The 19,330-nt window shown below is 45.6% G+C and overlaps 1 protein-coding gene across 1 annotated transcript in view; it reads left to right on the forward strand.

The window, feature by feature from the left end:
- The window catches only part of LOC147084213 (uncharacterized), a 746,547-nt gene that overhangs the window by 408,315 nt on the left and 318,902 nt on the right, over nucleotides 1-19,330 (forward strand). The gene's annotated exons all lie outside the window — the stretch shown is intronic.

The raw sequence follows: 19,330 nt of genomic DNA on the forward strand, positions 1-19,330 counted from the left end.
TTATGTTCAAGGCTGAGATAGTTAGATTTTTGGACTGCATTGGAATTAAGGGATATGGGGAAAGGGCAGGGAATTGGTGCTGAGGTCAAAGATCAGCCATGAACTTATTGAATGGCAGAGTAGGCTCGAGGGGCCGAATGGCCAACTCCTGCTCGAAATTCTTATGTTCTTAGAAAGTAAAACAAATACTCCCATAGCATAAATTGACTGGTACAGAATAAAACAATACTGACATACCAGAGAACTACGGGTATAGATTAGAACCCACATTCACATAACAAAGACTGACAGGTACAGAGTAAAACACACACTAAGACACCAAGGATTGAAAGATACAGAGTGACCCCCACAGACAATTAGCAGACATTGACAGGTACAGAATAAAACTCATACTCTCGTATCCAACACTGAGCGATACAGAGTAAAATCCACACTCCCATACCAAGCACCAACAATATCTATTTTATATTCATCTGTCAATGGAGCAGAGATTGAAAGTGAAAGTATCTATCCTATATACACCAGTCAATCACACACGGACACAGCACCAGAGATTTAAAGTGGCAGTTTACATCTACCTTCTGCTGTCAATCAGAATCTGTCACATAGTATCAGAGAATGACAGAGGCAGTATCAATCCAACACTCACCTGGCAATCCAACTCTGCCACAGTGTACCAGAGAGTGAGAGATACAACGTCTATCCTATGACCACACATCTTATATATATATATATAATACTAGCTGGAGTGCCCGGCGGTGCCGAGGCTTTTTCGAGGGCATGTTGTTGTTGGAAGAGAGAGAGAGAGAGCGACTGGGGGGAAGACAGAGCGCGACTGGGGGGAAGAGCGAGAGCTCCCGATTGGTCGGAAGCTCCCATCAATCAGGCCCTGGGCCCGGGTCCTATCTTCTATGTTTCTATGTACTTTCAGTGATGACTTTGATAAACTGGTGTTGCAGGAAATTAGAAGAGGAGGGGAGAGATTTGAAGACACTCACTCCCTTTGTGACTCTAAAGTGGCAGCTGACCCCGCGCATGCGCCCCATGGCCCCGCCCTCCTCCTCCACAGGTGCACGGCCCACACCGCGCATGCTCAGCACACACCCTGGGCCCCTGTCAATCATCCTCCCCCTCTGAACAGGCCCCGCCCCCTCCCTCTACTCCGCATGCGCCGCCGGGCCCCGCTCCCGAGGTTGAGCCGCTACCGCGCCTGTGCAGGGCCTCGCATTCTGGGTCGGCCCAGCAACCGCGAGAGTCCGGATCACCGGCGGAAAGTGAGTTTAATCAGGGTTTTTTATATATAGCGGAGAGAAGCGCGGGCGGGGAGATAAATAAAAAGAAAACACAAACCGCACTGTCCCAGCGCCCTCCCGGCACCGAGCGGAGCGGATTGAGCGGCCGCAGCCCCTTGTCTTCTGCAGGGAGCCGGACTGGGGCACGTCATCAACTCCACGGCGGTGACTGACGGGAGCTCCGACCAATAGGGAGAGAGCGGACGGAGCTTGGAGGACTGCGGTGGCGGCGGGTCCTCCAACCAATCGGGGTGTCTGAGGGGCGGGACTTCCGCTGCCTGCTTCTCCCGCTGCTGAGACAAGTGGAATGCAGCAGAGGGCGCTCTTGTGAGTTTGGGGCTCAGGCCTGTTAGTGGAGCAGTGCAGAGGGAACTTTACTCTGCACTGGGCTTTACTCCCTCAGCACTGCACTGGAGGGGCAGCACAGAGTTTTAGACTCCAGTCTCTGGAGTGGGACTTCAACCCACAACCTTCTGACTCAGAGGAGAGAGTGCTGCCGCCTGAGACACGGCTGACACTCTGTATCTAACCCATGCTGTACCTGCCCTGGGAGTGTTTGATGGGACAGTGTAGAGGGAGCTTTACTCTGTATCTAACCCGTGCTGTACCTGCCCTGGGAGTGTTTGATGGGACAATGTAGAGGGAGCTTTACTCTGTATCTAACCCGTGCTGTACCTGCCCTGGGAGTGTTTGATGGGACAGTGTAGAGGGAGCTTTACTCTGTATCTAACCCGTGCTGTACCTGCCCTGGGAGTGTTTGATGGGACAATGTAGAGGGAGCTTTACTCTGTATCTAACCCATGCTGTACCTGCCCTGGGAGTGTTTGATGGGACAGTGGAGAGGGAGCTTTACTCTGTATCTAACCCGTGCTGTACCTGCCCTGGGAGTGTTTGATGGGACAGTGTAGAGGGAGCTTTACTCTGTATCTAACCCGTGTTGTACCTGCCCTGGGAGTGTTTGATGGGACAGTGTAGAGGGAGCTTTACTCTGTATCTAACCCGCGCTGTACCTGCCCTGGGAGTGTTTGATGGGACAGTGTAGAGGGAGCTTTACTCTGTATCTAACCCATGCTGTACCTGCCCTGGGAGTGTTTGATGGGACAGTGTACAGGAAGCTTTACTCTCTATCTAACCCGTGCTGTACCTGCCCTGGGAGTGTTTGATGGGACAGTGTAGAGGGAGCTTTACTCTGTATCTAACTCGTGCTGTACCTGCCCTGGGAGTGTTTGATGGGACAGTGTAGAGGGAGCTTTACTCTGTATCTAACCCGTGCTGTACCTGCCCTGGGAGTGTTTGATGGAACAGTGTAGAGGGAGATTTACTCTGTATCTAACCCGTGCTGTACCTGCCCTGGGAGTGTTTGATGGGACAGTGTAGAGGGAGCTTTACTCTGTATCTAACCCGTGCTGTACCTGCCCTGGGAGTGTTTGATGGGACAGTGTAGAGGGAGCTTTACTCTGTATCTACCCCGTGCTGTACCTGCCCTGGGAGTGTTTGATGGGACAGTGTAGAGGGAGCTTTACTCTGTATCTAACCCATGCTGTACTTGCCCTCACGAGTAAATTTGGCGAGGGTAAATAAAATCAGAGAGTTAAATGCATGGCTCAAAGACTGGTGTGGGAGAAATGGTTTTTGCTTCATGGAACACTGGCACCAGTACTGGGACAGGAGAGAGCTGTTCCGTTGGGATGGACTTCACTTGGCCAGTGCTGGGGCTAGAATCCTGGTGAATCGAATAACTAGGGCTGTAGAGAGGACTTTAAACTAATTAGTGGGGGGGAGGTTTCAAGAGAGCGAAAAATAAAAATGTCAGCAGAGAAGGCAATAGAGCAAGGTACCAGTGGGGGAATTAAAAACCAGAGCATGTCAGGAAGGGACAGAATATATAATGATAAAGGTAAAGTAGTAAACGGGGTAAAAGCAGGAATAAATTGTCTCAAAACATATTTAAAAGTTCTTTATCTGCATGCCCGCAGCATTCATAACAAAATAGACGAGTTGACGGTACAAATAACTACACATGGGTATGATCTGGTGGCCATTACGGAGACATGGCTGCAGGGTGACCATGACTAGGAACTAAACATCCAGGGGTATTTGACAATTAGGAAGGACAGACAGGAAGGAAAGGGAGGTGGGGTGGCTGTGTTAATAAAGGATGGAATCACTGCAATAGTGAGAAATGATATTGGGTCAAAGGATCAGGATAGTGAAACGGTTTGGGTGGAAATAAGGAATAATAAGGGGAAAAAGTCACTAGTGGGTGCAGTCTATAGGCCTCCTAACAGTTGCAACTCTATTGGTCGGAGTATAAATCAGGAAATAGTTGGGGCTTGTAATAAGGGAACAGCTATAATCATGGGAGATTTTAACTTTCATATTGACCGGACAAATCAAATTGGGCAGGGCAGCATTGAGGAAGAGTTCATAGAGTGCATTAGGGATGGGTTCCTTGAGCAGTATGTTACTGAGCCAACCAGGGGGCAGGCAATCGTAGATCTGGTCCTGTGTAATGAGACAGAATTAATAAAAAATGTCCTAGTAAAGGATCCCCTTGGAATGAGTGACCATAACATGGTTGAATTCCAAATTCAGTTGGAGGGTGAGAGAGTTGGATCTCAAACCAGCGTACTAAGCTTAAATAAAGGAGACTATGAAGGTATGAGAGCAGAGTTGACTAAAGTGGACTGGGAAAATAAGTTAAGGTGTAAGACGGTACATGAGCAGTGGTGTACATTCAAGGAGATATTTCACAACTTTCAAGAAAAATATATTCCACTGAGGAAAAAGGGGCATAAAAGAAAAGACAACCATCCGTGGCTAAGTAAAGTAATAAAGGATAGTACCCGACTGAAAACAAGGGCATATAAAGTAGCCAAATCTAGTGGGAGGATAGAAGATTGGGAAGCATTTAAAAGCCAGCAAAGAATAACTAAAAGATTAATTAAGAAAGGGAAGATAGATTATGAAAGTAAACTAGCAAAAAATATAAAAACAGATAGCAATAGTTTCTACAGTTATATAAAAAGAAAAAGGGTGGCTAAAGTGAATGTTGCTCCCTTAGAGGATGAGACCGGGAAATTAGTAGTGGGGAACATGGAGATTGCAAAAACGCTGAACAAATATTTTGTATCAGTCTTTACAGTAGAGGACACTAAAAATATCCCAACACTGGACAAACAGGGTGCTATAAGGGGGGAGGAACTAAATACAATTAAAATCACTAAGGAGGTGGTACTCAGGACTAAAGGCGGATAAATCCCCTGGACATGATGGGTTACATCCTCGGGTCTTGAGAGAAGTAGCGGTAGGTATTGTGGATGCATTAGTGGTAATTTTCCAAAACTCCCTGGACTCAGGAAAGGTCCCAGCAGATTGGAAAACTGCTAATGTAACGCCCTTATTTAAAAAGGGAGGTAGACAAAAGGCTGGAAACTATTGACCAGTTAGCCTAACATCTGTGGTTGGTAAAATGTTGGAGTCCATTATTAAGGAAGCAGTAACAGGACATTTGGATAGGATAATTTAATCAGACAGAGTCAGCATGGTTTTATAAAGGGGAAGTCATGTTTGACAAATTTGCTCGAATTCTTTGAGGATGTAACAAACAGGGTGGATAAAGGGGAACCAGTGGATGTAGTGTATTTGGACTTCCAAAAGGAATTTGACAAGGTCGCACACAAAAGATTACTGCACAAGATAAAAAATCACAGGATTGGGGGTAATATACTGGCATGGGTGGAAGATTGGCTATCTAACAGAAAACAGAGAGTTGGGATAAATGGTTCATTCTCGGGTTGGCAATCAGTAACTAGTAGTCAGTGCTGGGACCCCAACTCTTTACCATCTATATTAACGATTTGGAGGGGGGGACTGAGTGCAACATATCCAAGTTTGCCGATGATACAAAGATGGGAGGGAAAGCAGTGAGTGAGGAGGACATAAAAAACCTGCAAAAGGACATAGACAGGCTAAGTGAGTGGGCAGAAATTTGGCAGATGGAGTATAATGTTGGAAAGTGTGAGGTTATGCACTTTGGCAGAAAAAATCAAAGAGCAAGTTATTATCTAAATGGAGAGAAACTGCAAAGTGCTACAGTACAAAGGGATCTGGGGGTCCTGGTGCATGAAACACTGAAGGTTAGTATGCAGGTACAGCAGGTGGTCAGGAAGGCCAATGGAATCTTGGCTTTTATTGCAAGGGGGATGGAGTATAAAAGCAGGGAAGTCTTGCTTCAGTTATACAGGGTATTGGTGAGGCCGCACCTGGAATACTGCGTACAGTTTTGGTGTCCATACTTAAGAAAGGACATACTTGCTCTCGAGTCAGTACAAAGAAGGTTCACTCGGCTAATCCCGGGGATGAGGGGATGGACATATGAGGAGAGGTTGAGTAGATTGGGACTCTACTCATTGGAGTTCAGAAGAATGAGAGGCGATCTTATTGAAACATATAAGATTGTGAAGGGGCTGGATCGGGTGGATGTGGGGAAGATGTTCCCGATGATGGGTGAAACTAGAACTAGGGGGCATAGTCTTAGAATAAGGGGCTGCTCTTTCAAAACTGAGATGAGGAGAAACTTCTTCACTCAGAGGGTGTTAGGTTTGTGCAATTTGCTGCCCCAAAAAGCTGTAGAAGCTACATCATTACATAAATTTAAAACAGAAATAGACAGTTTCCTAGAAGTAAAGGGAATTAAGGGTTACGGGGAGCGGGCAGGAATTTGGACATGAGTCTAGGTTCGGATTGGTCATGGCCCTGTGGGTAGCGGAGCGGGCCCAGGGGCCGTGTAACCTGATCCTGCTCCTATTTCGTGTGTCTAATTCTGTTAGATTCAGGAGATGGTTCTGTGATAGGGGATTGGCGGTTAGGATCAGATCAGCCATGATCTTATTGAATGGCGGAGCAGGCTCGAGGGGCCGATTGGCCTACTCCTGCTCCTATTTCTTATGTTCTTATGTTTCAGATGGTGCGTTCCAGATCTTAACAACACTCTGCATGAAAACAATTCTCCTCATTTCCCCTCTAGTTCTTTTAGCAACTATTTTAAATCTGTGACCTTTTGGTTACCGACCCACTTGCCAGACTGAACAGTTTCTCCATACTTGCTTGATCAAAACCCCTCATCATTTTGAACACCTCTATTAGGTCTCCTCTTAACCTTCTCTGCTCTAAGGGGAACAATCCCAGCTTCTCCAGTCTCTCCACATAACTGAAGTCCCTCATCCCTGGTACCATCCTGGTCAACCTCCTCTGCACCCTCTCCAAGGCCTTGACATCCTTCCTAAAGTGTGGTGCCCAGAACAGTACACAAGACTCCAGCTGAGGCCAAAACCCTGCAGCTGTACAAAACCCTGGTTTGACCACACCTGGAGCACTGTGAGCAGTTCTGGGCATCACACCTTAGGAAGGATATATTGGCCTTGGAGGGAGTGCAGCGTAGGTTTACCAGAATGATACCTGGACTTCAAGGGTTAAGTTACAAGGAGGGATTACACAAATTAGGGTTGTAATCCCTGGAATTTAGAAGATTAAGAGGTCATCTGATCGAAGTTTTCAGGATATTAAGGGGAACAGATAGGGTAGATAGAGAGAAACTATTTCTGCTGTTTGGGGATTCTAGGACTGGGGGCATCGTCTAAAAATTAGAGCCAGACCTTTCAGGGGTGAAATTAGGAAACACTTCTACACACAAAGGGTGGTAGAGGTTTGGAACTCTCTTCCGCAAACAGCAATTGATGCTCGATCAATTGTTAATTTTCAATCTGAGATTGATAGGTTTTTGTTAACCAAAGGTATTAAGGGATATGGGCCAAAGGTGGGTGTATGGAGTTAGGTCACAGATCAGCCATGATCTCGTTGAATGGTGGAACAGGCTCGAGGGGCTGAATGGCCTCCTCCTGTCCTATGTTCCTAACTAGTGATTTGTAAAGGTTTAGTGTAACTTCCTTGTTTTTGTATTCAATGGTGTGGAGATGCCGGAGTTGGACTGGGGTGGACAAATGTAAGAAGTCACACAACACCAGGTTGTAGTCCAACAGTTTTATTTGAAATCACAAGCTTTCGGAGCGCTGCTCCTTCATCAGGTGAAGAGGAGATGTGCTGCCTTCCTTTAGGAATTCATGTTAGTTTTCCAGTTAATTCAGGGGTTTGAGTAATTTGGGTCGATTTCCATTGTGTGCCGCCACCTAGTGGATATTTGGTACCTAGCAAGTGCAGTAAAGCGCAGTAAAGTGCAGTAAAGTAAACTACTGTATATCACAGACCTGCAGCCACACATGGTCTGGGAAGTTATAAGAACATAAGAACATAAGAAATAGGAGCAGGAGTAGGCCAATCGGCCCCTCGAGCCTGCTCCACCATTCAATAAGATCATGGCTGATCTGATCCTAACCTCAAATCTTCTATCACTCTCCAGCCACCTGAACCCATGTGATCTCCCGGGAGAGGCGAAAAACCAGATAAAAAACCCAATGGCCAATTTGGGAGAAAAAAATCTGGGAAATTCCTCTCCGACCCATCTAGGCAATCGAAATTCGTCCAGGAGATCACTCTGTCCCTATATTTTCTACAGTACTTACCTTCTGCAAAGGCGATCTCCACCCCAGCCAGGAACAGGAATAAAACCATCTCCTGAAATCTAACACAGAATTAGAACACAGTAGGAGCAGAACCAGGCTACACGGCCCCTGGGCCCACTCCACTACCCATAGGGCCATGACCATTCCGAACCTAGACTCATGTCCAATTTCCTGCCCGCTCCCCATAACCCTTAATTCCCTTTACTTCTAGGAAACTATCTATTTCTGTTTTAAATTTATTTAATGATGTAGCTTCCACAGCTTTCTGGGGCAGCAAATTCCACAAACCTACCACCCTCTGAGTGAAGAAGTTTCTCCTTATCTCAGTTTTGAAAGAGCAGCCCCTTATTCTAAGATTATGCCCCCTAGTTCTAGTTTCACCCATCATTGGGAACATCCTCACCGCATCCACCCGATCAAGCCCCTTCACAATCTTATATGTTTCAATAAGATCGCCTCTCATTCTTCTGAACTCCAATGAGTAGAGTCCCAATCTACTCAATGTCTCCTCATATGACCACCCCCTCATCCCCGGGATTAACCGAGTGAACCTTCTTTGTACTGACTCGAGAGCAAGTATGTCTTTTCTTAAGTATGGACACCAAAACTGTATGCAGTATTCCAGGTGCGGTCTCACCAATACCTTGTACAACTGCAGCAATACCTCCCTGTTTTTATATTCCATCCCCCTAGCAATAAAAGCCAACTTTCCATTGGCCTTCTTGATCACTTGCTGCACCTGCATACTAACTTTTTGAGTTTCGTGCACCAGGACCCCCAGATCCCTTTGTATTCTTGTCACGCTCCAGCCTTGGACACTATTTGTCTGTAAGGACTTGAGAATGTTTTCGATGATTAGTGTACACTATATTTTGCAGAAAATGTTTAGTTTGTAACTTTTCTCTGTAAGCAAACTTACACAGCTAGCCATGAAGTGCTCGCTCTCTGTCTAGCTGGTTAACTTGTAGCTGTATTTTGATGCACTATGTACAGGGCTAATTTAAAGAGAATGCCTTTCAGTTTGCTAAATGTATATTCACAGTAAGCTGTGTTTCCACGTGTTTTGGTAAGTTACATGCCAAATGTATTGTGTTGCTCAGGCGTACCTAACTTTGTGTATGCATATCAGTTATGTGCTTGTATACTAATGTGTGCTTCCATTTCTGTATTGTATTTCAGTTTCACAATAACAATCTTTCAGTAAAGTTTACAAGAAAAGTCAAGCCTTGTGATTTTTATCGGAAGATATCAAGTTGTTAGCTACCTGTCTAGCTCTGCATAGGAATGCGCTGCAAGGGCAGAATAGGAGAGATGCATAAAGACACAGCTTATATAGTCAGAGAATAATGCCAGATGATTAAAGGTAATCTTTCTAACTGCCATTTATCACACCTCGGCAGAGAGATAATCACAGCGACCAAAGGTGTGAATGGTGTCCAAACAGGTTAGTCAGGAAAACATTACATCAAAGAACAATGAGGTGGGGTCACAAGGGGTCAAATGTTGCAGATGCTGGGGTCTGTATGAAAAACAAAAAACAGACAAAAAAACATTTTTTTTTGCTGGAAATCACAACAGGTCCGGCCGCATCTGTGTAGAGAGAACAAGCCAACGACGACTCGACTCTGGGTGACCCTACGTCAGGTGGGGTTACATGTAGCATGACATGAACCCAAGATCACGGTTGAGGCCGTCCTCATGAGTGCGGAACTTGGCTATCAGTTTCTGCTCGACAATTTTGCGTTGTCGTGTGTCTCGAAGGCCGCCTTGGAGAATGCTTACCTGAAGATCGGAGGTTGAATGTCCTTGACTGCTGAAGTGTTCCCCGACTGGGAGGGAACACTCCTGCCTGGTGATTGTTGCACGGTGTCCGTTCATCCATTATCGCAGTGTCTGCATGGTCTCGCCGATGTACCATGCTCCGGGGCATCCTTTCTCCAGTCCCTTGTTCAGGGCCCGGGGCCCGGGGAGGCTGTGGGCCTTTATTCCCCGCATTGGACACAAGGCTCTTTGTCTCACAACACACTGGCTCAGGTTTTAATAGAGACTTTTTAAATTCATCAATAAAAGCAGATAAACCTCGTGGAACAAAATATTTAACATTTGGGAGTAAAAATACTGTTATTTTTCCTCTGTGGAATTTGTTAGTTTCCGACAATAACAACGATTTGTATTTATAGAACGTATTTAATGTAGTAAAATGTCCCAACATGCTTCACGGGAGTGTTACAAAACAAAATTTGACACCAGGTACAAACCAAGCATATTCCCATAAGGAGGAAAGATGGGGCGTCCAAAGCTCAAGCTCCCTGGATGACAAAGGATGTAGACATTAGAATAAAACAGAAAAAGGAGGTTTACGACAAATGTCAGGTACTGAATGCAGTCAAAAACCAGGAGAATACAGAGAGTGGGGGGAAATTGAAAAAGGATATATGAAAGAAAGACTTGCATTGATATAGCGCCTTTCACAACCACCAGACATCTCAAAGCTCTTTACAGCCAATGAAGTACTTTTGAAGTGGAGTCATTGTTGTAATGTGGGAAACACGGCAGCCAATTTGTGCTCAGCAAGCTCCCACAAACAGCATTGTGATAATAACCAGGTAATCTGTTTTTGTTATGTTGGTTGAGGGATAAATATTGGCCTGGACACCGGGGATAACTCCCCTACTCTTCTTCAAAAGAGTGCCATGGGATCTTTTACATCCACCTGAGAGAGCAGACGGGGCCTCAGTTTAAAGTCTCATCAGAAACAGTGCAGCACTCCCTCAGCACTGCACTGGAGTGTCAGCCTAGCTTTATGTGCTCAAGTCCCATGGAGTGGGACTTGAACCCACAACCTTCTGACTCAGAGAGCAAGTGTGCTACCCACTGAGCCACAGCTGGCACAAGGGAGAGAAGACAAGAAAAGATTAGTGGGTAATGTAAAAGGGAACCCAAAAATCTTTTATAAACATATGAAAAGTAAAAGGATAGTTAAAGGAATGGTGGGGCCGATTAGGGACCAAATAGGAGCTCATCATACGGAGGCAGAGGGCATGGCTGAGGTACTGAATGAGTACTTAGCATCTGTCTTCACAAAAGAAGAGGATGAAGTTAATGTCGCAGTAGAGGAGGGGGGGGAGTAGAGATATTGTATAAAAATGGATAGAAAGGAGGTGCTAAATAGGTTGTCATCACTCAAAGTTAACAAGTCACCCAGTCCAGGTGGATGCATCCTAGATTGCAGAGGGAAGCTAGGGTGGAGATAGCAGGAGCTCCGACCACAATCTTTCAATCTCCCTCAGATATATGGGAGTGGTGCCAGAGGACTGGAGGATTGCAAATGTTACACCCCTGTTTAAAAAAGGGGAGAGGGATAAACCTGGTAACTACAGGCCAATCAGTCTAATGTCAGTGGTGGGTGAACGACTAGAGACCATTGTCAAGGACAAAATTAATTCTCACTTGGAGAAGCATGGGTTAATAAGGGGCAGCCAGTATGGATTTGTTAAAGGTAAATCATGTCTGACTAACCTGATTGAGCTCTCTGATGAAGTAACAGAGGGTTGATGAAGGTAGTGCAGCAGATATTGTATATATGGACTTTCAAAAGGCATTTGATAAAATACCACATAAGAGATTTACTCTGACAATAGAAGCAGAGGGAATTAAAGGGCTGATGGTAATTTGGGTATATAATTGGCTAAGGGAGAGGAGGCAGTGAGCAGTGCTGAGGATGTTTTTCTGACTGGAGGGAAGTATGCAGTGGGCTCCCCCAGGGGTCGGGATTAGGACCATTGCTTTTCTTGTTATATATAACTGACCTGGACTTGGGTATAGGTGAACAATTTCGAAGTTTACGGATGATACTATTTACTATGTTGCCAAGTTTTGTGAGTGTAGTAGTAGCAGACTTCAGAAGGACAGAGACAGACTGTGAAATGAGCAGACACAAGGCAGATGAAATTAAATGAGGATAAGTGTGAAGTGATGCACTTTGGGTGAAAGATTGAAACATATGAGATTGTGAAGGGGTTGGATCGGGTGGATGCGGGGAGGATGTTCCCGATGATGGGTGAAACTAGAACTAGGGGGCATAGTCTTAGAATTAGGGGCTGCTCTTTCAAAACTGAGATGAGGAGGAACTACTTCACTCAGAGGGTGGTAGGTCCATGGAATATGCTGCCCCAAAAAGCTGTAGAAGCTACGTCATTACATAAATTTAAAACAGAAATAGACAGTTTCCTAGAAGTAAAGGGAATAAAGGGTTATGGGGAGCGGGCAGGAATTTGGACATGAGTCTAGGTTCGGATCGGTCATGGCCCTGTGGCTAGCGGAGCAGGCTCGAGGGGCCGTGTAGCCTGATCCTGCTCCTATTTCTTATGTTCTTATGTAGGCCGTATAATCTAAATGGGACTATTTTGAGGGGGTGCAAGAGCAGAGGGACCTGGGGGTCCATATTCACAAGTCTTTGAAAGTGCCACGGCAAGTTGGTGAGGTGGTTCAGAAAGCGTATGGGATACTTGGCTTTGTAAACAGTGCCATTGAATTCAAAAACAAGGAAGTTACACTAAGCCTTTACAAATCACTAGTTAGGAACATAGGGGTGTAAAAGGGGAGGGGGTGTTGCAATATTAATTAAGGAGTCAATTACTGCTGTAAGGAGGGACGATATATTAGCGGGTTCCTCTAATGAGGCCATATGGGTAGAACTTCAAAACAAAAAACAAAAAGGGGGCAAGCACTTTGCTGGGAGTGTACTATAGGCCCCCAAACAGTCAGGGGGAGATAGAGGAACAGATATGTAGGCAAATCTCAGAGAAGTGCGAAAATAATAGGCTAATAATAGTGGGGGATTTCAACTTCCCCAATATTAATTGGGATAGTCAGAGTGTGAAAGGCTTAGAGGGTGCAGAATTCTTAAAGTGCATCCAGGAGAGCTTTTTGAGCCAACATGTCGAAAGTCCTACAAGAGAGGGGGAGGTACTGGACCTAATTCTAGGGAATGTAGCCGGGCAAGTGGTGGAAGTGTCAGTAGGAGAGCATTTTGGCGACAGTGACCATAATTCGGTGAGATTTAAGGTGGTCATGGAAAAAGACAAAGACGGCCCGGAAATAAGGGTTCAAAATTGGGGGAAGGCCGATTTTAATATGATAAGGCAGGATCTGGCCAAAGTGGACTGGGAGCAGCTACTTATAGGAAAATCCACATCAAAACAGTGGGAGACTTTCAGAAGGGAAATAGAGAGAGTACAACGCCAACATGTTCCTGTAAAGGTCAAGGGTGGGACCAACAAGCAAAGGGAACCTTGGATGACAAGGGATATACAAAAATGCATTAGGAAAAAAAGGGGGGCTTTTGGCAGTTACAAAAGACTAAAGACGGAGGAAGCCCTAGAGGAGTATAAAAAGTGCAGGGGCATACTTAAAAAAGAAATTAGGAGGGTGAGGAGGGGCCATGAAATAACACTGGCGGGCAAAATAAAGGAAAATCCTAAGATGTTTTTAAGTATATTAAGGGCAAGAGGATAACCAGGGAAAGGGTGGGGCCCATTAGGGACCAAAGTGGCAATCTGTGTGTAGAGCCAGATGATGTAGGCGGGGTTTTAAATGAATTTTTTGCATCTGTGTTTACTATGGAGAAAGACGATGTAGACACAGAAATCGGGCAAGGGGACTGTGACATACTTGAACATATTAGCATTGAGAGGGAGGAGGTACTAGCGGTTTTAGCAGGCCAAAAAGTGGATAAATCCCCAGGCCCGGACGAGATGTATCCCAGGCTGTTGTGTGAGGCAAAGGAGGAGGTTGCAGGGGCTCTGACACACATTTTCAGAACCTCTCTGGCCACAGGGGATGTACCAGAGGACTGGAGAACAGCTAACGTAGTACCATTATTCAAGAAGGGTAGCAGGGATAAACCAGGGAATTACAGGCCAGTGAGCCTAACATCTGTGGTAGGGAAATTATTGGAAAAAATTCTGAGGGACAAAATTAGTCACCACTTGGAGAGGCAAGGATTAATCGGGGATAGTCAGCATGGCTTTGTCAAGGGTAAATCATGTCTGACCAATCTGATTGAATTTTTCGAGGGGGTGACTAGGTGTGTGGATGAGGGAAATGCTGTGGATGTGGTTTACATGGACTTCAGTAAAGCTTTTGACAAAGTCCCGCATAGGAGACTGGTCAAGAAGGTAAGAGCCCATGGGATCCAGGGTGCCTTGGCGCATTGGATCCTAAACTGGCTGAGTGGCAGGAAGCAGAGGGTGATGGTCGAAGGTTGTTTTTGTGACTGGAAGCCTGTGTCCAGTGGGGTACCTCAGGGATCGGTGCTGGGTCCCTTGCTGTTTGTGATCTACATAAATGATTTGGATGAGAATGTAAAAGGTATGATCAGTAAGTTCGCAGATGACACGAAAATTGGTGGGGTGGTAAATTGTGAGGAGGAAAGCCTCAGGCTACAGGACGATATAAACGGGTTGGTCAGATGGGCGGAAAAGTGGCAAATGGAATTTAACCCTGAAAAGTGCGAGGTGATGCATTTTGGACGGACAAATAAGGCAAGGGAATACACAATGAGTGGTAGGAGCCTAGGAAGTACAGAGGGTCAGAGGGACCTTGGTGTACAGGTACATAGATCCCTGAAGGCAGTGGAACAGGTAGATAAGGTGGTTAAAAAGGCATATGGGATACTTGCCTTCATTAGCCGAGGAATAGAATATAAGAGCAGGGAGGTTATGATGGAGCTGTACAAAACGCTGGTGAGGCCACAGCTGGAGTACTGTGTGCAGTTCTGGTCGCCTCACTATCGGAAGGATGTGATTGCTTTGGAGAGGGTGCAGAGAAGATTCACCAGGGTGTTACCTGGGATGGAGCGCCTCAGCTATGAAGAAAGGCTAAACAGGCTGGGGTTGTTTTCCTTGGAGCAAAGAAGGCTGAGGGGGGACCTGATTGAGGTGTACAAAATGATGAGGGGCATAGATAGGGTAGATAAAGAGGAACTTTTCCCCTTAGTAGGGGGGTCAATAACAAGGGGGCATAGATTCAGGGTAAGGGGCAGGAGATTTAGAGGGGATTTGAGGAGGAACTTTTTCACCCAGAGGGTGGTTGGAATGTGGAACTCACTGCCTGAAAGGGTGGTAGAGGCAGGAACCCTCACAACATTCAAGAAGCATTTGGATGAGCACTTGAAATGCCATTGCATACAAGGCTATGGACCAAATGCTGGAAAATGGGATTAGACTGGACAGGGATTGATGGACGGCGCAGACACGATGGGCCGAAGGGCCTCTTTCTGTGCTGTAAAACTCTATGACTCTTTGACAGGAGGAGGCCATTCAGCCCCTCGAGCCTGTTCCGCCATTCAATGAGATCATGGCTGATCTGCGACCTAACTCCATACACCCGCCTTTGGCCCATATCCCTTAATACCTTTGGTTAACAAAAACCTATCAATCTCAGATTTTAAATTAACAATTGATCGAGCATCAATTGCTGTTTGCAGAAGAGAGTTCCAAACTTCTACCACCCTTTGTATGTAGAAGTGTTTCCTATTTTCACTCCTGAGAGGTCTGGCTCTAATTTTTAGACTCTGCCCCCAGTCCCAGAATCCCCAACCAGCAGAAATAGTTTCTCTCTATCTACCCTATCTGTTCCCCTTAATATCCTGAAAACTTCGATCAGATCACCCCTTAACTTTCTAAATTCCAGGGAATACAACCCTAATTTGTGTAATCCCTCCTCGTAACTTAACCCTTGAAGTCCAGGTATCATTCTGGTAAACCTACGCTGCACTCCCTCCAAGGCCAATATATCCTTCCTAAGATGTGGTGCCCAGAACTGCTCACAGTGCTCCAGGTGTGGTCTAACCAGGGTTTTGTACAGCTGCAGGGTTTTGGGCTCAGCTGGAGTCTTGTGTACAGTTTTGGGCACCACACTTTAGGAAGGATGTCAAGGCCTTGGAGAGGGTGCAGAGGAGGTTGACCAGGATGGTACCAGGGATGAGGGACTTCAGTTATGTGGAGAAATTGGAGAAGCTGGGATTGTTCCCCTTAGAGCAGAAAAGGTTAAGAGGAGACCTAATAGAGGTGTTCAAAATGATGAGGGTGAAGTGGATTTTTAGTGAAGGGTAACATAGGTGCCCTTCAGGACTTAAGGGGTTAACAGTGTAGCTTGCACACAGGATGACAGCGGAGACAGAAGCACCAGCCACGAACTGGGGAAGTAAAACCACGTGGGGAACAACAGATAAGGTTGTAAAGATCATGTGACAATCAGCAATTGTGCATGCGTGCTTCAAGCCAATTAAAACAATGTAACGAATTGTGCATGTGGGCTTTAAGCCAATTAGAACAATGTCGTGAGCTGTGCACGAGATATCCACAGCTTTTGTACACTTAAATAATAGAAATTGAAGTCAATCGAGGAGACAGCCAGGAACGAGCTAAAGGAGCTCTAGCTGTACTCCCTGATCAGCCTTTAGCTACCTCCGTGGATTGTTTGTATTTTACTGTTGAATAGTTTTGTGTTTTAAATAAACTGCTTGGCTCTTTACCATTTACAGACTAGTGTGCGGACTTAATTATTTAATTTCGCCACAACATTTGGCGTAGTCGGCAGGATATGTCAGAATGTAGACGGACAACGGCCACGAGGACACAAGGGGGTGAGTAGATTTGAGACACCACCTGGAAAAATTACGTGATCCAGGCGGTCACCCATCTGTCTGCGGAATGAGTATCCAAATCGTGACGAGTCTATAAAGCGGTAAAACGACAGACGCGTTTGGATGTGTAGTGAGTATAATCTTGATATATTACGCGTAAACATTAGACAAAGTATTGGAAGAGACATTGTCATTGCGATAAAAGCCAGTCAGAGTGAAAGGTAAATGCACGAGTGTTGACATCGAGTCTTTTACTACGTATATTATTGTGTAAATACATTTTGGGATAGGATTTAAGTCACGTGGAGAGGCCAAATGGACATAAACTCAAGTAGAAGTTGTATGTAAAGCCAGGGAAGGTCAGACCACAAAATGGCGTCAGGGAAAGAATTAGACTGGGGTGTGAAAGGAACCCTTACTAGATTCTATGCAGAGGACCGGAAGGGCTTAATCGACAAAATGTTAAGAGACAGATGGGATCCAAGTCAGGACCCCGTCATTCAAAAGACTTGGTGGCAAAAAGAGAAAACTAAACGTACCCAAAAGGCCAGTGTAATAATAGTACGACAGCTTTTACAATGTACCCCCCTTAAACTGAAACCAAAAATAGAGGAATTAAAAGCAGCCAGAGCAGAAATAAAAAACAACTGAGAGAAATTCAGGAGAGTCAGAGTGAAAGGGGACTCTTTGGTCCCCGATCATGTACACCTACCGCTCCACCACCTCCTCCGTATAATAAAACAGAGGAAGGAGATGATGCTGATAGTGAGGAGGGAGAAGGCCTCGTCATTGCACCTTTGACGGTGACACAAGGAGCACAGGCAGCAAATCAATGGGCAGTTTTGATCACCGGGGTTGGGGGATCTGCCACAAGAACGCATTTAAGTGAAGTAATATTATTGGAGGTGGCAGGGATTCTAACCCCTGCACAATTTTATGTTTGTCCCAATAAGGAGGGTACTGTTGTATCCGTGTGTTAATGAAGACCCGGAAAGCAGGAGTTGATTTAACAAGTGTTTACTGAACAAAATCTGGAGGTGAACTAAACTATACAAGACGCTATACAGGCTTATATACCCGAGTGGTCACTACCGGTACTACAGTACACAGGGGCCTCAAAAAATCATAGTTCCTCTTAAAGGTACATACACCACAATTCATCCCCTTTTAGATAAATAGTACATAATATTTTAAGTAATCATTAATTAACATTTTTACAAGAACAATAATCTACACATTTGCTGAAGTTAATCAATTACAAATTCAGTCTCTCTGGAGGCTTCCTGACTCGGTCCGGATAATGCCTCGGTGGTGTAGTAGGTTTCGGTGGTGTAGTAGGTTCTTTTGGCAAGGTCGATTCAGCTTGAATGCCAGTGTCGGGTTCATCTGGTTCCAGTATCACCAGATCGGAGGTAGATACTATGGGTATCTCTGCTTCATCATTAGGCGTATAGAGTTGTGGTGTAGGTTGTCCCTTTTCGGATGACTCTATGATCTGGTCAGCATGGCACCTTATTATGCTTTCTCCAATGTCCACGGTATACATCAGCGGTCCTAGTCGTGTGCAAATAGTTCCAGGCTGCCATTTCTCGGTACGGTAGTCCCGGGCCAAAACTTGTTGACCTATCTGGAAGGTTCTAGTTGGCCTTTCATTCATGCCTTGAAATTGCCGGTTCTCTACGTCCCTTCTGATTTTTGGCTTGATCAAATCCAGCCGGCATCTTAGTCTTCTATTGGAATACATCATGGCGGGAGTCTGGTTTGTAACCACATGTGTTGCATTCCTGTACACAAACAAGAAGTTATCTACCTTCTGTTGTAGATTTATGTCTTCATTACCCATGGCCTTTATGGCCTTCTTGAAGGTCTGGACAAACCTTTCAGCTAATCCATTGGTGGCGGGATGGTATGGGGCGGACGTGTAGTGCTTAACCCCATTGTTTTTTAAGAACTTCCTGAATTCTTTGGATACAAATTGCGGTCCATTATCAGAACAGATCTGTTCAGGCAGCCCATTCCTGGTGAATATGGTCCTTAATGCTGTGATGGTTTTTTCCGCGGTGGTGGAGGACATGTTTATTACCTCCGGCCACTTGGAGTGTGCATCAACCGTGATTAAGAACATTGAGTTCATAAATGGACCAGCAAAGTCGATATGCACCTTTGCCAGGGAGATGAGGGCCACTCCCATGGATGTAGAGGGGCTTGTGGTGGGGCGTTTTGGACCTTCTGGCATCCTAGACAGCTCTTGGTCATTTCTTCGATGTCTCCATCGATACCTGGCCACCACACAAATGCTCTGGCTAAGTTCTTCATTTTCACTCCACCCAGATGCCCCTCGTGAAGCTCCTTTAGCACTTTATCCTGGAGTTTGGGTGGAATCCCCACTCTGGATCCACACATCAAGGTTCCTCCGCACACTGACAGCTGTTCTCCTCTTCTTTGCGAGAATGCTGGTAACAGTGGTTCGCCATGTGCTGGCCATCCCTTCACCGTTAAATCGTAGACTCATGAGAGAGTCGGGTCATTTCTCGTTTCCTTTTCAATGGTAGAATTTGTCACTGGTAGACATTCAACTATGGTCGAGTGGAACATCTCCACTGGGTCCACTGTAGGTGCCTCTTCTACCGTTGGCAACAGTAGGTGCGATAAACCATCAGCATTCCCGTGCTGTTTTGTTCTTTTGTATTCTATGTCATATTGGTGTGCCCCTAGGAAAAGGGACCACCTCTGTAGCCTTTGCGCTGTCATAATGGGAACGCCCTTTTTAGGGTTGAATATGGAGACGAGGGGTTGATGGTCAGTCA

The sequence above is a fragment of the Somniosus microcephalus genome, unplaced genomic scaffold (assembly GCF_052327205.1).
Source record: "Somniosus microcephalus isolate GS21.2 unplaced genomic scaffold, FLI_Smic_1.0 unresolved_chr9, whole genome shotgun sequence".
NCBI classification, from domain to species: domain Eukaryota; kingdom Metazoa; phylum Chordata; class Chondrichthyes; order Squaliformes; family Somniosidae; genus Somniosus; species Somniosus microcephalus.